Raw genomic sequence first — 18,874 nt, 5'->3', positions numbered from 1 at the left:
GATAGAGATATAAGGCAATTACAGAAATCCAGACAAGAGGTGATTTATTAATGCACGAACAACCCCTACCTGGATCCCTACAACAGCACCTACTGGTCTTTCTGCTCCCTCTTTGGCCTCCCCAACACAGCAGCAAGACTGATCCTTTTCAAATGCTTATCTGATGCCCTAATCCTCATCCTTAAAGCCCTTTGCCCTTACATGAAAATTTCATGTGACTCTGATCTGTCTAGTCCTGGGCTAGGTATCCCACCACACTTCATGACACTAGGCTTCAGCCACACTGATCTCCTTTTAGTTCCTCAGAGAGATCAAGCTCTTCTCACCACAGAACCTTTGCACTCCCTTTGTCTGCTGGGCTCTTTGCCCGTTCACTGTGTGGCTTGCTACCTTTCCTTATGAGGCTTTTGTGAACCCCGCCTAAAGTAGGAACACTTTTATTATTCTCTAGTCATCTCCTTACTTTTTTTGAATCATTCTATTTAATATGACTTAATTTTTGTTTGCTTCTTGTTCTTGGTCTGTCTGTCCCCACTAGGTCTTAGGTAGCACGAGGACAGTGCCATGTCTGTTTTATTCACTTCTAGAGTCCTAGTGCTTAGCACAGGTGTGCGATTAACATTTGTTGAATAAATGTTAATGATCTACAACTGTATGGCAGGCACCATGATAGGTACTGAAGAGATAGCACTGAATAAGACAGTATTGTTGTCAAGTAGCTAATCGTCTAGAAATGTGAGACAGACATGGAAACACATCATTGCAATGGAGGTAAGAGTAGAGTCAAGCAGATAAACTAGGAGACTCTTCTAATTGCTTAGCCAACAAACAGTGACGGTCAGAATGATGCTTAAGTGGAAAAAGCTATAGTACTTTTTGGGGATGGGAGAAAGTACAAGTGTAGGAAGTCACTCTAATTTTTGGATGAAATATAGTGATAACAGTGGAAAAAGAAAGAAAAGAGCCATTGAAAAATATTTTAGAAGCAGAACTTGGCAACTTTTAAGGTTTTGAGAAAGAGACAGACATCAAATGGTGACTGAGCTTTCGAGTGATTGTAAGCTGGTACTGTGAGTACCCAGAGTAAAGATTCTAAGAGAAGAGGAAAAGAATGAAAAACATAGGCTGTTCTTCTTTTTTATTTTTTTAAGCCTACAGCACCTGGTATTCCTAGGTGGTCTCCCATCCAAGTACTAACCAAGCCCGACCCTGTATTTTCCTTCTTTTCAAAAATATATATACTTTTTATTTTTCAGTTATAGTTGGCACACAAAACTATATTAATTTCAGGTGTACGACATAGTGATTAGACATCTATATAACTGACAAAGCGATCTCCCTAATAAATCCAGGGCCCCTCTGACACCATACATAGTTATTACAATATTATTGGCTATATTCCCTATGCTATACTTTCTATCTCCATGACTATTTTGTAACTACCAATCTGTACTTCTTAATCCCTTCCCCCTTTTTCACTGATCCTCCCAACCCCCTCCCATATGGTAACCCTCAAAACGTCTGTTTCTATGAGTTTCTTTTTTGATTGTTCATTTTCTTCTTTAGATTCCACATATATGTGCAGTCATATGATATCTGTCTTCCTCTATCTGACTTACTCCACTCAGCACAATACTCTCTAGGTCCATCATGAAATACTTTTATCCATCCCATTACTTATAGTCTGTGTGTGTCTCTTAATCTGAAGTGAATCTCTTGTAGGCAGCATATGTGGGGGTCTTGTTTTCTTAACTATTCATTCACTCTATATTTTGATTGGAGCTTTAATTCTTTTTCATTTTAAGTACTTGTTGATAGATATATAGTTATTGCCACTCTTTATGTAGACTTTTGAGAAATATTTTTTCTTCTTCTTCTTAAAGAAGGCCCTCCAACATTTCCTGTAATACTGGCTTGGTGGTGATGAACTCCTTTAGCTTTTCTTGTCTGGGAAGCTCTTTATCTTTATCGTAAATGATAACTTTGGCATGTAAAGTAACTTTGGTCATAGGTCCTGGGTTTTCCTCACTTTGAATATTTTGTGTTAAGCCCTCCTGGCCTGTAAAGTTTCTGTTAGGAAGTCAGCTGACAGTCTTATGGGCGTTCCCTTATATGTAACTAATCGCTTTTCTCTTGATGCTTTTAAGATTTGAAGTTAACCTTTGGCATTTTGATTATGATGTGTCTTGGTGTGGGCCTCTTTGAATTCCTCTTGTTTGGGACTCTTTGACTTCCTGGCATGGTATGTCTATTTCTTTTACCAGGTTAAGGAAGTTTTCCATCATTATTTCTACAAATAGGTTTTCAATTCCTTGCTCTCTCTCTTCTTCTGATACCCCAATGATGAATATGTTACTCTTGATGCGTATTGGCTGCTCTGTAGTTTTGTTATAATTTTGGTGTGCTCGCTAGAGGAGGCACACACAGCCTCTAGTTGCTACACTATCTTGAATGCGTGGCTCAGATTTTCCTTAATTGTCACAACCTTCCCCTCAAACTTAAAGCTATTTTTTTTTTATGCAGTTCTCAGGAAATACAGTTTTAAATCTTGTTCACAATAGATAATTTTGAAGTTTCAACTTGAGAACAGCAATTTTCCAAATAAGCACTTTCATCGATAGTGTCATAAGGATAAACAGAACTGTAAATAACAAACACAGAACTAAATTAAAGGCAGCAACCTCAACACACCCATCCTTTGTATGACTTCATCAGCAACTACATCTTAGTCCACCATATCCAGAGATCGATAAACATATTTAAAGAGGAAAGATTTAATGTAGAGAGAAATATACTTAAAGAAAACCAAAGTTAAAGTACATAATTGGTCCCAGAAGAGAAAATTAGGCAATTTTCATGAGCTTTGGGCATACGGAACACTCATTTGATGCTCCGATAAATGAATTTGTGGTCAATATATCATTATAAGGTAGGCTTCCAGAACCAAAATAGAAATTTTGAATATTGTTTTAAAAGAAGTAGAAACCAACATGCACCTCTGGTGGTTAAGTTGGCTTGAACTTTCTGCAAACATCACTCTGAGCCAATTTTCTACCTCTGAACCTTCCCATTGGCTATGATTTATGTCCATGAATGGTGCTAATGTACACATGCCCAATTTTCTATGGCTACTTGGAAAAACTTGGCCTCGGAACATGGTATACTCAGTGGCTGCCCAGAACTTAATTAAAATTCCCAACTGACTAAGCCGACTTCAAATGGTGCCATAACTAAACTTACTAAAGCTCTTTTGCAGAAAAATATGACATTAATCCCGAGTCCAGCCACTATCAATCTTACTTGAACATTCCAGCACAATAATTCATATTGAAGCTGTCTCTACACTTGCAAGTGTTTTCTAAACAAAATTTATGTTTAAGAAAATGTACAATTCATTTGGATCAGTCTTAGCAGATCAAATATATTTATTTGATATATTAGGTAGGAAATGATTTTCCAAAGAGTGATTGAGGCAAAACAAATACCTTTGAGTAAACCTGACTTGGTGCAAACACATATCCAAAGTTTTCAGAAAGTAGTCTCCATTTACCTAGTCACCTGTAAGATTTCACCACGTGACTAGCGATACTGCTTGGAAGCGATTATATTATTTAACAGTTTAACATCATAATATGGAGGTAGGGTGTGTTGGTGAGGGGAAAAATGGATTTTGGAAGCAGAGAGACCTAGACTCAAATATCAGCTCTGCCACTTATTTACTGTATAATTTTTGGCATGTAATGCAACCTCTTTGTGCTTCAGTTTCCTGTGTTTTCAAAAAGGATTTTATCACCAATGTCATATCACTGTTGCAAGAATCAAGTGAGATAATGTGCATAAAGAAACTAGAATAGCACCTGACATAAGGTACACAGTAGACAGATTTGAGATAATCTTCCTTTATTTTGCTGGAAAGAAATAGCCAAGCTCAATGTTGAAAAATGTCTATATCTCTTTGCAACTCTTGCATTTGCCTGCACAATACTTCTCTAGGTCATAGCCCTAGGGACCACCATGATCCTTCATTTGTAATCCTTCATTTTGCTTCTGTTCATATTCAAGTTAATTTATCCTTCTAACCTGAAATTCACTTTGTTGTAGCCCCTTTTACTTTCCAAGAGAGAGCTCGACTTCTTCCTCCAAAAAATCTTATCCACATCATGAGAAACTACTTATTGACCCAGTTCTCCTCACTGCTATATGTATTTGATCTATCTCCCTCACAGATGCTCAACTTTTTGAGGGTGGAGCTAGGGTTGAACTAAATTATTCCCTGACTATGCTAAATTAATATAAGTTGATGATGCTAGTTGGTATAAAACTGGCATATCAGGGGTATAGTAAAGAGGACAGTAGTGTGGGTTCATGAAGACAGTACTGGATTGCCAGTTGTATGTCACTTATTTGTACTACAAATCAGTTAATCTTAAATAATGTTCTTATCTAAAAAGGAGGCTAAAATATCCACTGTGAGGATTAATTTAGACATTATGTGTGCTATACAATATACACAGTAGCTGAAGAGTCCAACTCTTCAATGGGAAAATCTTCAGGAAGATTTTAAATGATGTGTAGAAATGTATTAGTCTACGATCTAATAACGTGGTATGTTAAGATATTGGCAAATACTTAAATGATCAGTTGCTTTTTACAAAATACAATTTTAAGACTTTGCAAAACTCACATAAGCCAAAAACTTTTCATTTTTATGAGGCAGTTGTTGAAGTGCCTCATTCGGTAGAAAATGAGAAGTGTATTATCTTGAAATTAGACGTGAGCTACTAATACATTTGTAGAATGAACATGTTATATTTTGTTGGTCTGATAATATCATTCTTCTTTGTTTCACCATATCACTAAATAACTACAAGAGATTTCAAAAAACATTATAAAATACAATAATCAACTGATTTTGAAGACCCTATGTTTTCCCCAAATAGAAATACATACTGAAAACTTTATTTAAACATATGATCAGGTGTAATCTACAAGGATTATATGATTTGAGCATTAAGTCTCCATGAGCTAGACAAGGTTAAGAATTATTCACACATTTTTCAGATGAGGAAACAACTTTAGGAAAGTTAAGTGACTTGCTCAAGCTCATACATCTTGCAGAGGCCAGACAAGGAATTCGAATCCTTTAAATGCTGCCGACAATTCAGCAAAAACTTCTTGCTTTAATAATTATAATTTCTTCAGAAAACTAAAACTGCACTCAATAAAACATCAAATTGCCAGTGAAATACTCCAATTAAAATTTAATAATTTTCAAGATGGATTTTTACGTGTTAAATGAAATCCTGAAAAATTAATTCATTCAACATTTATTAAGTACCTACCCTGTTCCAGAAACTTTTGGTACAAGTATACAATTGTGAACAAGACAGAGAAGTTCCCTGCCTTCATGGAGTTTCCTTTATAGTGGTGTGGCAATGAGCCAATGAGCAAATTCATACTAGAAATATTAGGCATACTCTTGCTCTTATTTTTCTGAAAAAAAAAAGATATGAAAATGCTTTAAAATTACATATCACTCAGAAATGCACCATTCATCTGAAAGATCTGAAGAAAAATAAAGCAAAGAGCAGAGAGAGAGACAGGAATTGCTAATCAAAGAAGGCCTTTCTGAGGGTGACATTTAATCAGGAAGCTGTACAAAATTTGAGTAAAAGTGGGGAAGAGCATCCTACATAGAGGAAGCTGCAAGTGCAAAAGCCTGAGTTGAGAGTGTACTTGACTTGTGCAAGAAATGAGATGGAGGCCATTGTGGCTGCAGCAGAGGAAACAATGAGGAAAAGTGTAGGAGAGGTGGTCAGAGTTGAGTGCAAGTTCGATCATGTAAGTTAACATTTTATTCTAACTGCAATGGGAAGACATTAGAGGGATGGCAACCCTGACTTCTATTTTACAAGAGCTGCTTTTGCTAAGTGAAAAAATTAATATTAAGAAAGTGGAAGAAAGGAGGCCAATTATAAGACTATTACAGTTAAGTCCAGGACAGAGATAACAATGGTTTGGAGTAGGCTATGTAAGAAGCAGACGCATCTGAGTTAGAGTCAAAACAGTTTGTTGACGGATTATATAAGGGAGTTAGAGAAAAAAAGTAAGAGATGAGAACGATTCCAAGGTTTGTGGCCTGGGCAATGGTATGAGTGACGACACCATCTGCTGAGACTGGGAACATCCTGAGCGCATCTCCCTCCTGTGCAAGAACTGTGTTTTATTCATCTTCTTATTCCCAGTGATTAGTACAGTGTCCAAGACACAAGTAGTGCCTCATAAATGGAAGTTGAAGAAAAGGTCTGCTAGATTCCTACAGCAAAAGTCATGCATAACATTTGACATGTTTTCTGTAATTCTTTGTGCTTTAACTGGACTGAAGCGCAGATCCGTTGTTTACTAAAACATGAGAAGGATGTGGGGTAATTTTTCCGTGGAAATAATAACTCTAGATGTCTGATAAGTCTTGGGAATGCTCTAGGAAGCCAAACAGGACTCTCTCTTCATTCATGTATATCGATGCCATGAATCCTAGAGTGACATACCTACTAAGGACCGAGGAAATTCCAAGAGATGATAAACTACTCCAAGTGATGGTCTGAGGCCACCAGAATAAGATCTTTATTATATGAGACTAGTCAAGGAGTGTAAGCTTATTGAGAATAAAACCTGTGAGTGACTCATTTATCTCTATACACAGTAGAGTGCCTTGCACATTAGGCACTGGGTGAATGTCTATGGAGCTGAATGGCAGAAATATTGCTATATGATTTTCATACATCTTGTTTAGTAGAAAAATGCATATGTGTAGAAAGGGGGGTGAAATTAACTATGATAAGCTGTGAATCATAAAGACTTCCCTACAAAGAAATTTAAGAGTAAATTAAAGCATCTTCTAGTACTATTTACTACTTAATTCTTGAGATACAAAATGAGCCTAACTAAAAATCTTTCACCATTTTAATGGTATGCATCCTTGAGATTAAAATGCAAATAATTTCTCCAGTATCACCATTATTTTGGCATGCACTCAAGGTAATAAAATCCTTTACATTACTAACTGTAGGGCAGGGCTCCTCAATCTCAGCGCTGTTGATGTTTTAGGTTCCGTAATTCTTTGTTGTGGGAAACTGCCTTGTGCATTGCAGGATGTTTAGATGCCAATGGCAACCCCAACACAGTTGTGACATCCAAAAATGTCTCTGGACATTGCCAAATGTTCCCTGGGGGGTAAATTATCCTAAGCGAGAACCACTGGTACAGGGAAAAGAAATTAATATTCATGCAACCATTACCCCATTCTATAAATTATCTGCATGCCTATCAAGAATTAAGCTAGCCTCTGGGAACACGGTGAATGAAAAAGATGTGGTCTCTGTCCTAATGGAGCTTCCAGTAGAACTGGGAAAAGAAGCAATCACCTTGATAGATGGTCACAGGGATGGGGAACACAGCATAGGGAATGTAGTCAGCAGTAATATAATGGCTGTGTGTAGAGCCAGAGGGGTGGAGTAATCGGGGGGATCGTTTCGTAAACTATATAAATGTCTAACCAATATACATGAAACTAATAATAAAATAAAATGCTAAAAAAAAAGCAGCAATTGCCAACTGCATAATACACGTGTAAGTTCGAACTGCAATAAGTTCTACGAAAGAAAAGACAGACCTGGATACGGTGGTCAGGCACAGCTTCTCAGAAGAGGTGGCATTTAAACTAGGACCTGAAGAATGAAAAAGAGCCAGGGAAGAGTGGTGGGGAAGAGTGTTTGAGTCAAAGAGAACAGCATGTATGAGGGCTTTGCCATGAGTCAGGGAGTGTGCTAGTCCCATTCCATGCATTGTTTCATTTAGGTGGGGTGTCATATGACCTGGCTGCTCACAGCAATCCCACTTGCACCTGTGGCTCTCTGTGATTATGTGGATGATGAATTCTATTGACACCCTATTACAAATTTGAAGGGGATTTTGCTCCTAATCTCTATGTTACATATAAAAATACTGAGCCCCAAGTAGATTAAGTAATTTGTACAAATTCACAAAGTTAGTTAAGTGACAAAACTGGGTTGTAAAACCCAATCTTACTCCAAAGTTAATGCTTTTGACTACTCTGCTTTAATGTCTCCCATAGAAAGAAAGATGAAAGAAGATATATAAGTACTGAGTAGATATGAGGTACTAATAGAAGCGAACATGCAAAATACAATAATTTGAAGAACTGATATGCTATGCAAGGAGATCAAAGTTGGAATTGGGGTCATTTGAGCCTGATGGCACAAATGCTCTATAAGGACCTGTGATGAAGTGTTCATAGAAGACCAGAACCAACTTCCTCACCAAAGTAGTTCTGGAGAGCTTATTCATAAGGCACCGGGTCGATGGCGCAGCTGTGTACAATAAAAGGGACCCTAAGCAGGACTCAGTAAAGGTTCAATGTCTGGCCAAGACACCTATTAGACATGGGACCCTAAGTGAGTTCCAACGCCTGAGATTATTGTCTCATCTGCAGAGTAGAGATAAGGGCGCTCATTCTACCTAAATCAAGGTTTGTCAAGAGGCTCAAATAAGGTAATGCCTGTGTAAACTAGAAAGTAAAAGCAGGCTTTTTGAGCTGTTGGCATTTCTGCTGCTGTACTCAGTCAACTTCTTTATCCTTTTTATTTTTTATGCCTACAGCACCTGGTCTTCCTAGGTGGTCTCCCATCCAAGTATTAGCCATGCCCAACCCTGCTTAGTTTCTGAGATCAGATGGGATCAGGCACGTTCAGGGTGGCATGGCTGTAGAATTCTTTATCCTTTTGATACCAGAATTCTTCAGAAGGGCTGAAGAAATATGAGTTCTCCTAGGGAGAAATGTAGATATGATATTTTTTAATGCCTCCGTTGAATTGTCTGGTCAGAGACACTAGTCTGGATACCAGCAGTTTGATAAACCTCTATCTCATTACACCAGTGTTTTCCATTCCCCTGTGGCCCTCATGGGCTCACCCACAAAAGAACTTACTGTATGGATCTCATAGTTGTTTCTAGTTGGGGAAAAGACTAAACAAAAGAAAAAGAGAGAAATCACTCTATTTTAAAGAGAAATTTCCAAATATTGAGTTGGCATTGCGATGGCACTTCTTCATATCCATCTGTGCTGGTCTGCCTGTATAATCAACACTTATTGTCTGAGATTTCAAGCAATTTAAAAAATATTTCTAGAAATACAGTGTCCCTTTGACCTTTAATCAACCTTTCAATAGGCACTTGCTGTAACAGAAAAATGATAGAAAATGCCTATTCTTTTACCTCATTATTTTTTTTCACAGTGTCTCACAGATTGGCTGCATTTTTTAAAGAGTAGAATGCAAAAAAAAAACTTCTGAACTTACTTGGAAGGTGGTTTTAAGTGACTATCTAAAGTAACTTCCATGCTGTCTTTTTTAAGCTATTATTTTAACAACTTTATTAAGATAAAATTCACATATCATAACATTAGCTCTTTTAAAGTGAACAATTCAGTGGTTTTTAATATATTCACACAGTTGTGCAACCAACACCAGTATCTAACATCAGAACATTTTAATCATACGAAAAAGAAACGTCATACTCATTAGCAGTCACTGCCCACTCCCAATCGCCTCGCCTCCTTCCACCACAGGCAACCACTAATCTTTCTGTCCATATGGATTTCTGTCCGTAAATATTTTGGATATTTCAAATAAATATAATCACATAATCTGCGGCCTTTTGTGTCTGGCTTCTTTGGCTTAGCATAATGTTTTCAAGGTTCACTCATGTTGCAATATGTATCAGTACTTCATTTCTTTTTATCATCATCATAGTCCACTGTGGACAAACCATTTTTGCTTATCCATTCATCGGCTGACAGAAATATGGGTTGTTTCTACTTTTTGGCTTTTATGAATAGTGCTTCTACAGAAATTCTTGCACAAGTTTCTGTGTGGACATCCGATTCCATTTCTCTTAGCTATATACCTAAGCGTAGATTTGCTGGTTTCCTCCAAAAGTTTGAACAATGGTTATTTGAAACAATTATTGTAGAGATGGATTATTATGATAAAATAATTGGAATTCTTATAAAACTACTGCAGGCAGGCAAGAATTGCTATTAGAAAAATTTAATTTGAAAGTTAAGAAGATTGAAAGATTATTTCTCAGATTTAATAGCTTGTAATTAAGCTGTTATCAACTTTAACAATTCAAAAAGCTATTTTCTTATTGTAACTGGTCATTATAAGTTAGGTTTTTTTCCTGCCTGTTTTAGCACTGCTATTCCTATTTATGAATTTCATTACTGTCAAATTATAAATTATACTAAGAAGAATTGCTATGTCAGATCGCAACTCTTAGGCCATTTATATGTTTAATTTACAAGGTTTAAAATAGCTATATTGTTATATTTGTGAATAATTAAATGAGCTAATACTGTGACAGAAAATATAAAAACAGATGAACATAAAATGTGTCTGCAATTTCATTCATTCGCTACAAATAAGGAATACAGCTTTGCTATAAAAATCACAAAATACTTTGCTGGTTTTAGTCTGAAAATGCAAGCACGAGTTTTAAAATGATTTTCTTAAATGTAACATTAAATCCATTTAATCAAAGTGATTCATGCTGTAAAGCGACTACACTGCCGCTCTTGCCTAGGGTAGAAGGAAAATTCAGAAGAGTTGAAATTCTGGAACTGAAAGCAGAGCGTTTTGGGGGTCAGCCCTCCATTACAGCCCACTTCAATAAGCAATCTCATAATGTACCCGGTATATTCTTAGGAGCTCATTAGGCCTCCAACTACCTTCTACAAAATCTACACTCTCCCTAGTCAATTGTAGGCACAAGGAACTTCAGAACAGACATATGGTAAAACATTTGAGAACTTTTGAATGTTATAATTAACTTATGGATTTAGTTACATATCCATTAGATATCTAAAAGAACTTGCTGCTATAGATGAAATATTCTTGTCCCTAAATAAGGCCAATATCTCCACTTGTGCCCTATATCTCATCCCTTCCTACGTACTAAAGGACATCACTCGAGCAATTCCCTAATTTTATTCTTGCATTTTTCCCTTTCTACTCAACTATCCCCATCGGCACATAAATAAACCATACTTTCATATCTCTGATTTACAAAACAGACAACGCAAATGTCTTCTGACCTTAATTCCTCTGCCAGCTATCTCATTTCTATGCTTCCATTTGCAGCAAAACCCTTGGAAACAGCTCTCTACATATCCTGCCTCTAATTCATCTCTTGATTTCTCCTCTTAGACGTACTATATATAATCAGGCTTTCATCCCCACCTCCACTGAACTTGATCTTGTCCGGCTCAAAAATGACCTTTTCAAGGTCAATTTTCAATTCTCATCTTAGCTGACCTGCAGGCAGCACTGAATATAAGAGACATTCCCTCCCCTTTCCTATTAAATTTCTTCACTTAGCTTCCAGGAACTAGACACTCTGGGTTTTTCTCCTGACTGTCTGTACCTTCAGAGCCGCCTTTGAGGGTTATGCTGGTTACTTTCTTCTCCTTGTACTTTTCACACTGTTGTGCTCCAGGGCTCGGGCCTTAGGTCAGTCTCTTTTGTATCTGCACTCTCCCCTTGGCTTTAAATACCATCTGCATGCTGATAACTCCCAAATTTCTATCACCAGTCCACATATCTGTCCTTAACTCCATGCTAGCAGATTTTACTTCCTATTCAACTTTTCCACCGGTGGTCTAATTGGCATCCCAAAGCGAGCATGTTCACAGGTTAATTTCTGATATTCTACCAACGCTTACTCCATCTTCAATCTTCCCTATACAGTGGACAGAAACTCCATCCTTCTCATGTCTCAGGCCAAACAGTTTGAAGGCATCCTTGATATTTCTCTCTTCTCCTCCCTCTCCCTCCCCTTCTCCCTCCTCAACCTCCCCTTGCCCACTCCATATCTAATCCTTCAGCACTTCACACTGCTTGTCAAAGCTGCCATAATCTCTTGTCTGCTCATGGCAAAAGCCTCCTAGCTGTTCTTGTTTCTACCCTTTCCCCCTACAGACTGTTCTCAGAAGAGCAGCCAGAATGATCCTGTTATTACACAATTGATGCAGGCCAGGGCAAATCCCCTCGAGTGTGGGGGGAGGGGGGTTCAAGTCCTGCACCCAGAGAGAGGGTTCTTGACTGAGCACAGGAAAGAATTCAAGCGCGCACCAGAGTTAAAGATGAAAGGAAAGTTTATTAGAGAAGGAATAATGCTCCACAGAGATGTGGTCTCCTCTCAAAGATAATGAGAGACCTGAGAGGGACTAAGGCACAGAGAGACAGAGAAAAGATCCAGAAAGAGAGAGAGAGAGAGAGAGAGAGAGAGAGAGAGATACACAGAGACTAAGAGAAAAGACTCCAAGTGTTCAGGGACTTCAGATTATATGTCATTCTCGGCTTCTATGAATTACAGTTTAAAGACTATGTTTACCCTGTTTTCCTTTGATGGTATGGTATGTAGCATGAAAGATAAAGGTATGTAGCATGAAATGCATGGAGCGTGAAATGTATGCTAGCAATCTTGGCCTTTTTTCTATAGGTTCCCCATAGGGAATGACTGGTTGGGTTTACTTTATGTATGGTATGACTTAAAGACTGTTTTCCTGGTAGGGTACAGGTAAATGGTCTCTTAGTAATCCCAACAGGACTTTTCCATTGTTCTGTAGGTTTCCTGTGGTCTGGCAGCAGCACATTGTAGGCTCTGAATACAGCTTAATGTTTAGTTCTCATGCCTCTTCCCTATATTAAAATCAGATTATGTTATCCCTCTGGTTAAAAAAAAATACTCAATTGCTTTCCAACTCAAGACTCAGAGTAAAAGTCAGATTCTTCCATAGCCATAAATGACACAGTCCAGTTACATCTCTGACCTCATTTCCTAATGCTCTTGCCTTTGACCACTCTGCTTGAAGCATAATAGCATTTTTTTTTTTTTTGGCTCAAAATTGCTATTCACATTCCTGCCTTAGGGGCTCTGCATTTGCTGTTGCTTTCCTTGAAATCTCTTCTCCCAGATAAGTACATGGCTAATTCTGTCACCTCCATCAAATCTGTTCTCAAATTCACCTTTTCAATAGGTCTACCATGCACATATGCTCCTCAACCACTAACAACCCTTCACTGGCATTCCCCATCATCCTGACATTTTTCCAGTGCACATATTATGTTTACTCTTTATTGATGATATCCTACAATTACACTGAAAGAGTTAGGAGGAAAAGGTTTTTTGGGGTTTTTTTTTGGGTTTTTTTGGGTTTTTTTTTTTTTTTTGGTGCGGGGTGTCAGTTTCACTTATACTGTCCACCAAGCATTTGAAAATAGCACTTGACACATAGTAGCTACTAAATAAATATTTGTTGGCTAAATATATCAATCAGTCAAACTTAGTGCGTCTAAATAAAACAAAACTTATGGGGATCCTCTTCCAGACCCACATCTCAATAAATAGTACCACTTTGAATCCAACTGCTCAAACTTAAAACCTAGGAACCTGACTTAAGTCATCTCTTTCCCTCCATCAGCAAATATATGGGGTTTATCTTCATAATACATCCAGAATTGGACCACTTGTCACCACTTCCACCACTACCACCCTAGCCCAATTCACCATCATCTCTTACATGGGTGACTGGTGTTAAAGAACAAAAGTTCAGTTGAGTAAATCGGAAGATGTAATTGGCTTTATTGAGCTATTATGAATGGGCAGCATCCCATCAGGCAAGTAGAGGGGGGCCTCGAGAAGCTATGCAATATGGAAGGCTTTTATAGGTAGAAACTGAACAGGACAAGAAAGTTATTAACAAAAGAAATGATCGTTTCAAGCAAGGTTACCTTCTCTTAGGCAGAGGTCTTAGGCAGATTGCCTCAGCTTCCTTTGGGGGATGGAGAAAGCACATGTGACAGATTACCTCAATGGACAGGCCAGACAATTCCAGACTATTGATTAAGAAGATTACATTACTGGAGAAGGTTAACATTGCAGTTAGTTCTGGTATTAAGTCTAGTTTCAGTATCGTGGGCTTTAGCACAAGTGACTCCATTTTGGGCCTGTGGTTTTCTCTTTAATACTGGTTTCCTTGCTTTCACTCTAGCCCCACAGTCGATTGATGCTTTAGATAGAGTGATTCTTTTCTCTCTGAAACCTAAACATGTCATTTCCATATTCTCAACTATTTTAACTAGATGCCCACTATACTTAGAATAAGATCCGAACTTACCATGAGCCATTCTACCCGACAGATCAAAGCGTAACAGGGATTTAAGATTAAATTTTTACAGGTCCTTCTTTTATTTTAATGCTAAATGAAGTCAGGTCTGCCACAAAGCAAATTATAGCCTCTCACGTGCATGGTAAAGTCATCACTAAATACTCTCTCAGGCAGACAAAAATGCAAAGCATTTGATCATTGCATGTGATCATGTCAAGTTTGAGGCAAGAAAAAAAATGGAAAATAATAGCAATCAAAATAAATGTAATCAGATTGGATTCATCTATTGAAAGATAGACTATCGCAACAGATTAAAATAACACAGTGTACAGTTATAGGCTACTTAAAGAGCCATGCTATAAATAAAACAACACAAAGTTTGAAGATAAAACAAAAATATTAAAGAGAAATAATAACAGAAAAAGCTATGAAAATATAAATACAGAAAATGTACACTCACAGAAAAGAACACTCACAGAAAAAGAGATACAACAATAAAAAAAAAAAGGACGATTCCCCCCAAATTATTAAAATCTGGAATTTTTATGTCCCTGACAGAACAGCAGTTTCATGAAGATGGCTTGGTTTCTGGTTTCTGATACCATCATCTATTCTCTGTGACCCTCCAGACTGAGAGGAGATGCAGCTACTGGGAATGCTAATTTCACGACTGTTTCACCTTTTCATTTGATTTCCGTGCATTAATGTCACCTGGTAAACAATTCTTTGTGTTAAATTTGCTCTTTGTAAAACACTTAGAGTGATTTCTGTTTTCCTAGTTGGATCATGGCTGACACAAAAATTCATACTCCTTTTTGAGCAAAAAATAAGACATATTCAATTATGTAGTGTCACATCGCAAAATTCACTGGTTATTTTCCATTTGCTCCCCTCCAGCATCCAGTCTCTGTCCTTCTCCCCTTTGTCCTATGCTCTAGGTGGTAGCCCCTGTAAGCTGCATTACCTGGACTGCTTATACTCCAGCTTCCTACTGGAAGGTACTGGCAGAAAATAAGAAAATATGAAGAGAGATTAGGGTAATTTTCCCATTTCCTCCCTACCTATGTGGCTGCCATGATTCTGGCAGTAGCGGTGCCTTTCTATAACTTCAGCTTCTGCATCGCTGTATAAAGCATCCTGTTTCTACTGCTCTACATCTCACTGGGCTCCAGTAATATTGTTTCCTCCCTTTGTCCCTTAAAGCTTGATGATTGTAATAGCCCCTTTTCACTGTTGATAGTTCACAGGTGCCGTGACCTCCCTCAACATACTTGTAAATACATTTTTGTCAAAATCCCAGTTGAATGTGCCTTCTGTTTCCTAGACCTTGAGCGCCACTGAAACAGAACATAAAGGAAGCTTTACCAAATTTCAAAGAACTGATGTCACAGGTGAAAATATCTGAAAATACAATTAGATGAGAAATCAACAATAAAAGTTAAATCTACATACACTTGTTTTGTACTGGTCTCAGTCTATCAATAACCAACATTGTGACTGCACCAGCCCTTGTGGTTTTTATTAAGACTGGAAGTGAAGCCACCATTGCCACAGGAGGTGTGAGGAGAAAAAAAAACATTCAGATGATAGATTAGTTTTCAGATGAGGTTCCTTCAGATTCTTTGGAAGCTGCTAAAAATGCAAATACTTCAGAAAAACTCACAGATCAGGTGATGCAGAATCCTCAGGTGCTGGCAGCCTTACAGCAACGATGTGACAGTCTCCTATGCTCCTTCGAGTTACATCAATACTTTACCTAAAGCAGTAAAGAGAAGAATCGATGCATTGAAACAACTTCAGGGGAAGTGTGGTCACACACAAGCCAAGTTCTATGACGAGGTCCATGACCTGAAGAGGAAGTACATGGCACTGTATCAGCCTCTCTTTGACAAGAGAAGGGGATTCGTCACTGACGATGTTGAGCTGACAGATGCAGAATCGGAATGGCACAGTGAGAATGAAGAGGAGAATAAATTGGCTGGAGACGTGAAACATAAGTCATAGCAGAAAAAGAAGGCACAAAGCAAAAGAACCAAGTCCCAGAGGGATTGCGGGCTTCTGGTTCACCATCTTCAGAAATGTATATATGCTACGTGACTTAGTCCAGGAATATGATGAGTCAATCTTGAAACACCTGCAGGGTATTAAAGTGAAAATTTCCAACCCTGGACAGCCTCTGCCTTTTGTATTATGGTTCCACTTTGAACCCAATGACTACTTTACCAATTCAGTCCTGACAAAAATGGTACAAGGTGAAGTCGGAGCAAGATAAGGCCCCTTTTCCTTTGAAGTTCCTGAAATACTCGACTGTGATGACTGCACTAGTGACTGGAAGAAAGGGAAAAAAATGCCACAGTCAAAATGATCAAGAAAAAGCAGAAACATGAGGGGCGAAGCACTGTCAGAACAATTACCAAACAAGTTCCCTACAATTCATTTTTCAACTTCTTCAATCTGCTGAAAGCATCTGGGGATGGAGAATCGCTGGATGAAGACTCCGAATTCACATTAGCCTCCGACATAGGGATTGGACACTTGTTTCATGAGCAGAAAGTCGCGCCGGCTGTGCTGAACTTCACAGGAGAGACCATAGAGGCTGACAATTTTGAAGATAAGGAAGGAGAAGAGAAAGAATTAGAAAGTGATGAGGAGGGAGAAGATGAGGGCGGAGAAGATGAGGACGATGCCAAAATTAACCGACTGCAAACAGCAGTGAGAAGCAAGTGAGCCTCCGCCAGTGTGGCTGCCACTTAGAGGTGACTTCCAGGTCTCATCATGGCTGCAACACCATTGTAGTGACAGTGCTTACATCTCACTTGTTTTCAAGCATGTGATTTTCATTTTAACTTTTCCTTTGTCATTATTTTGCTTAACCTGTACAGTGCCAACTTAAATGCCTTTCACGAATAGATTTAATTCAAGTAACTTACACGGCCTTGGGTGTGGCTCAGTAGACTTTCCCAGGCCCTGCCTTCGGGAGAGCCCTACAGACCACATTGGCATCGGGGGTGGGAGGTCACTTGAGACCCAGGGCAGATGTCCGAGAACATGGTTCCAGGGCATCTAGAACCAACTACACCACTTCCACCATTGGATCGATTCTTCTTTCATTTGAAGAAATCCACATGGTCTTCTTGGTCTTCTGTATCTGATCATCTCAGGAGAGCTGTAGAGTGGGGTCCTGTTTATCCTCAGAGTGCTTTTTCTTTGGTTTTATTTTCCTTGGGGTGGGGTGGGGGTTGTGGCGTACACCTTGCTGAGGCATGAGCTTGTGTGCTTCATCGTCATATTTATTTATTCTTTCGTACTGTAAGGGCTTGGGTCGCATGCTGTCAATTGTCCTCGGAGTATGTTTTTGACTGGAGACCTGGAAACTTGACAAGACGGCGATAGTACTCTCTCCTCCAGGAGAGAGTCCTGTATGAGAGAAACTGCACCCCATCCTACCATGATGCCAGGGACTTGCTTCTGTGACATGCAGACCACGCTCGGCTTTGAGGATGGGGCTGTAAGCAGAGCCAGGATTTGCCCATCTACTATGGTGAGGGTCTTGAGCTGGAGGCTCTCTCTCAGTGTGTAAATGTTGTGTGTCACCCTCTCTGCAGCTCCCATTTCTCAGCTCCACAGCCATCTTGTTTTAAAAGCCTTGGGTTCAGAGTGACCTATTTATGGCTGATATGCGGGGTTTCCATGTGTGTGACCACAGTCCCTGGCAGGCCAGGGACACCAGGTCCACACTGTTGCCAGGCCCAGAGAGTGTTCATTGCCCTTAGTGATAATATATCTGTAACAAAATATGTTATTTTCAATTTGTACAGAATATTTAGGAATATTGCATTAAAGTTGTGAAACATGAAAAAAAGGAGTGACGTCAGAAGCATGGAGGTGTGAGTGATCTCCCCTTGAAATTACATGTTGAACACCTACAATTCAACAAATAACATTTAATCTGAACACAAGCTCGTCTGAGAGATCTGCACATCAGAGCATCGGAAGGTGGGCCAATCGCAGGAGACAGGAAGGTGGAAAGGGAGAGAAGATCAAAGACAGGTGCTACAGAATGGAGCCCAAAGTTCTCTGCAGGAAGAGGGGGAAGGGAGAACTACAAGGCAGTTTTTTGGCTCTTTGAAGCCCTGAACAGTCCTACCTGAGTGATCAGCATATTCTATGCAGCAAAGCCCAGTTATCAGGACAGAGACCGAGTGCAGAAGGGCGACAGCTATGTCTTAGCAATCGCCATTGCTAGGCAGAAAGTTGAGTCATGGAGCTTGGCCACCTCCCCCTACCATCCCAGAGTGTACCCTCCCTCCACCCCCCTACCCTCCCAACACTAGCAACAAGTCCCAAGGGAATCTGCAGCAACCAGAACTGAAATGTTTATACACTGTAGCCAGTCCCAGTGACAGGGGTGGAAATATAGAAGCAAGGCAGCTGATCCTTAAGGGCCAGCATTACCAAAAGGGAAACAACCACACACACCACTGGCCTCTTGCAATCTACCCCGCCTCCACCCAGTCCAGCTGATTTGGAAGGAAGAAGTGAAGCATTGCATCTGAATGTTGGGGCAGTACCAGTGCTTCAGGGTCTTTGCAGAGGCTCAGATCCCCATCAACCTTCACATTTTCC

At 39.1% G+C, this 18,874-nt stretch overlaps 1 non-coding gene and 1 pseudogene across 1 annotated transcript; one reads left to right on the top strand and one right to left on the bottom strand.

Moving 5' to 3' along the window:
* The window catches only part of LOC105306108, a 30,241-nt pseudogene extending 13,266 nt beyond the window's left edge, over positions 1-16,975 (top strand).
* On the bottom strand, positions 8,671-8,789 carry LOC111732052. Its single transcript, XR_002777406.1, has one exon. It is a non-coding gene; the product is annotated as a 5S ribosomal RNA (ribosomal RNA).
* Positions 16,976-18,874: the final 1,899 nt, after the last annotated feature.

This window comes from Pteropus vampyrus, unplaced genomic scaffold (assembly GCF_000151845.1).
Source record: "Pteropus vampyrus isolate Shadow unplaced genomic scaffold, Pvam_2.0 Scaffold421, whole genome shotgun sequence".
NCBI lineage: Eukaryota > Metazoa > Chordata > Mammalia > Chiroptera > Pteropodidae > Pteropus > Pteropus vampyrus.
The sequence above is the reverse complement of the archived record's forward strand: the minus strand, read 5'-3'. Positions and strand labels throughout refer to the sequence as shown.